Source organism: Euprymna scolopes, chromosome 42 (assembly GCF_053919585.1).
Source record: "Euprymna scolopes isolate OS-2025 chromosome 42, ASM5391958v1, whole genome shotgun sequence".
Lineage (NCBI taxonomy): Eukaryota > Metazoa > Mollusca > Cephalopoda > Sepiida > Sepiolidae > Euprymna > Euprymna scolopes.
The window spans coordinates 20287162-20291366 of record NC_136523.1 but is presented as its reverse complement, the minus strand read 5'-3'; positions in this window follow the sequence as shown (position 1 = coordinate 20291366).

The following is a 4205-nucleotide window of genomic DNA, read 5'->3' as shown; positions in this document are numbered from 1 at the left end:
ACCGATAATCACAGTGTTGTATGAGTTGAAATTCATTACCACCTATCCTTGAGTATCTTCCTGGCATTTGTAAACAGTAAAAAAGACGTAATTTCTTTTTCGAAAAGAATTACGAAAATATAAAAATATCATGAAACAGAACAGAAAAAAAAACACAACCAAAAAATAATTTTTGAAAATTTGATTCTTCATATCGTTGCAAATTTGTGCGCAAAACTTATTTAATGTCCGTCGACCTTAAGTTGGGGGCGATATTAAATCACTAAACAGATCGATACAAATCAGAAATATCAATATTTATGGTTGGCATGAAAACAGATGCGTCCTTAGATAAGAGTTTTGTTTTTCCTAATTTACATGCACATAATATTCACATTTGTTGCGATTGTTTGTTTGTTTGTATTTTTGTTTGTTTGCTTGTTTTTCTACGATATCCATCAATGTTGCTGGAGATCGAAGCTTCCTGACTATTAAACGAAAAGTGATTGCGATTTTATATATTCGACTTTGTACGAACGATATCATGGAAAACTGATTTAGTATTTACGTATACATGTCTCTCCCCTTGCTCCTCTTCTTCTCTCTTTCTCTCTCTCTCTCTCTTCACTCTCCTGCTCTCTCATCCTCCCTTTCTCCTTCTTCTTCTTCTTCTTCTTCTTCTTCTTCTTCTTCTTCTTCTTCTCTCTCTCTTTCCACTTTCCCCCACTCTCCTCCTCCCTCTCTCTTTGTCCTTCTCTCTCTCCCTCCCTTTCTCTCTCCCCTCCTTCTCTCTCTCTCTTTCTCTCTTTCTCTCTTTCTCTCTCTCTATATATATATGAACAAATGATTAATAATACATGTTAAAAGACATCTTGAAAAAGAGTTAAAAACATATTTAATTTTAAAAAAGGAAACACAAGATAAGTGGATAGTCCTTAATCCGCGGATTTTCGAAGAAATACTCTCCTTCTCATCAGAGGGCAGGAATTAGCAAAATGCAGGATAGGATTTTTCATATAAAAGTATTTAATGAAACTACAAGTAAGTCACAGATCTTACTTGGTTAAAGAAAAAAGGGTGAGGTAAGAGGAACAGGAGGCAAAAGAAAAATGATAAAAAGATTTCACATGAATGGATAGTCCGGTGAAGGGTAAAAATCCAAAAATGGTAAAATCCAAAACGGTCGAATTTAAAATTTCAATCCCATGGGTAAATTCCAAATGGTCAAAATAATCCAAAAGGCAGAGTTCCTTGGAAAAAAGCGCAAATGGAATGAATTCCAAATCATAAAAAGAAAAGCACTGGAGAGAATAATTAAAAACACGTCTGTCAAGGCTGGATGAATTAAAACAAAATTAAGGTTAAAAAAAAAAAAAAAAAAAACGAAAATCGGTGAAGGTTTAAATTTGAAAAGCAAGGTCAAACTGACCCAGACAAGAAGCGCGAAAATTAGCGTTAATAATAAGGTCAGCTTAGATATGCACGTGAAAGTCCCAGAATTAAATTAAGAAAACTGATCAGAACAAATAAATGTCTAAGTTTATGAAATGGGGCGTCTGTTATATATATATATATATATAAAAATTAAATTCGACCGTTTATCTTGTGTTTCCTTTTTTAAAATTAAATATGTTTTTAACTCTTTTTCAAGATATCTTTTAACATGTTTTATTAATCATTTGTTCATATTATAAGCTCTATTTCCTTTTCGGTTTTATTGAGCTTTTACATCTGGTTGAGTTTATTTTACTTGTAAATATTAACTCTTTAATATTTATAATATATATTTAAGTTTACCATTTTGATTACCTTGGTAAACTTATTGTAATTATATATATATATATATATATATATATATATATATATATATATATATATATATATATATCTTATTAGTTTCTTTGGAAATCTCACTTTTGGAAAACGAAATCCATCAGAGTGCTCAATTACAGGGAAAATCCGAAAATAAGAGCGGATTCATATTTTATATTTTGTTTACTGAGAGTTTTTAGAAGAGATAAGTCATCGGTTTTCTATAATGGTCAACCATATAGGAGCCTATTCGTGACCAGACACCCACACAAACGTGAAGCTTATATTATAGATATAGCCTGATATGGCCACCGTGGAGGCAAATAGAAAAAAAATACGAAGCAAAATTCATCACAGAGCAGCAAAACTACGGCTGACCTGACACTATATAAAAATATAGACAAATTTGGGTATATTTTATTGGTTAGAACAACCAATTTGCATCGACAACGGACAACGCCAGACCCAAAGTGGGTTTCGATGTACTGCATCTCATCAGTGACGTGCTCCGACATAGGCGCGAACCCAGGTCGTCGCTCTCATAAAGTGTGCAATACTGATGACGTAACCATATGGCCACGGCGCAATCTATTGGCTATGCCTCGATTTTTTAAGTTCTTTTTTTTTCCAGTTCTACATTCTACGATGTGACAAGCAACGCGTCCTATACAACTAAGATAGTTACTGCTGGTATGCAGGCGGTAGATATCACATCTACAAACATTAACTGAAATTAGCCGACTCCCCAGACACGATTTCGGAACAACCTTATTTGTTGAGGGACGTCACGTCCCTACGAATATATATATATATATATATATATATATATATATATATATATATATATATATATATATACGCATGTGTGTGTATGTATGTGTCATATATTGATGGGGTTACTATACATCTGAATACTGTCTGTGTCGTGTTATCATCCCATCTTCACACTGCGCTTTAGTAATTTACTCGCCGCCCCTTAAATATAAAGATGTCATCTTACGCGCAAGATACTGTGATAATCATGACCTATATGTGTTACGCTGGTCTCAGGTCTCCCAGGAATCGTTTTATGCCTAGAACTACCATAGTTCAAAAGCCGCCAGATAAATCTTCGAAGCAGTTTAACTATGTAATAAATGCTAATATTGAGCTGTTAAGGATTGATCTTCATATATCTGAATACGACAATTTACAATTCGAACAACGCTGACAAAGATCACCAAAAGTAACCTGAATATATATATATATATATATATATATATATATATATATATATATACTAGACTACCCGCGACCCGTTGGGTCAGTATGTTATATTAGCTATGGAATTCATGTATGAGCGTGACACTTGTGACGTAAAGAAAATATTTTTTTTTTTACATAACAGAAACATTTCTATGAAAGTATATTAAAATGAAAAATCACGGACGGATCACTCAAACATGAAAAAAAAATCTTCCATATTCGTGTAAAGTTACCTATTTTTCCGAATAATCGCTCAAAAATCGAAAATAGAAAAATGATTTTCCTACGAATCGAACGCCGACGAAAGTCATTTAGCAACAAAAACGCGCATAAACCTACTGATGAGAAATATAAGAATAAAAAACCTATATTGGAATCCTTCAACCAAGTTATAGAAACTAAAAATCTAAAAAAAAAATAATTAATAAAACCTGAAGCAAAAAAATAAAACCAAAATAAATAAAATAAAATAAAACTAATATTGAAACAGATTAGTACATGTGTCAACAAATTCTCCGTTCTCACAGAACTATTTTTATCTAGAAATGTAAACAAAAAATAAAAAAGGAAGGAAGGAAAAGTGACGGATACATAGATAGTTATATTGATTGATAGATAGATAGATAGATATATTGGTTGATAGATAGATAGATATATTGATTGATAGATAGATAAATAGATAGATAGATAGATAGATAGTAGTAGTAGTAGTAGTAGTAGTAGTCTTGGATGTTCTACAATTGTTCTTATGTTTGTCAATGGGTTAATTTAGTTGTACGAAAATAGCGACAGTATAGTTGTAATAAAGAATAATTGCAAAACCTTAACCCAGAATTAAATTAAGAAAACTGATCAGAACAAATAAATGTCTAAGTTTATGAAATGGGGCGTCTGTTATATATATATATATATAAAAAAAATTAAATTCGACCGTTTATCTTGTGTTTCCTTTTTTAAAATTAAATATGTTTTTAATTCTTTTTCAAGATATCTTTTAACATGTTTTATTGAGCTTTTACATCTGGTTGAGTTTATTTTACTTGTAAATATTAACTCTTTAATATTTATAATATATTTTAAGTTTATATATACTACGGGTGATTAAATAAGTTTATATATACTACGGGTGATTAAATAAAAATTTCGAGATTATAACGTTAATATTTCAT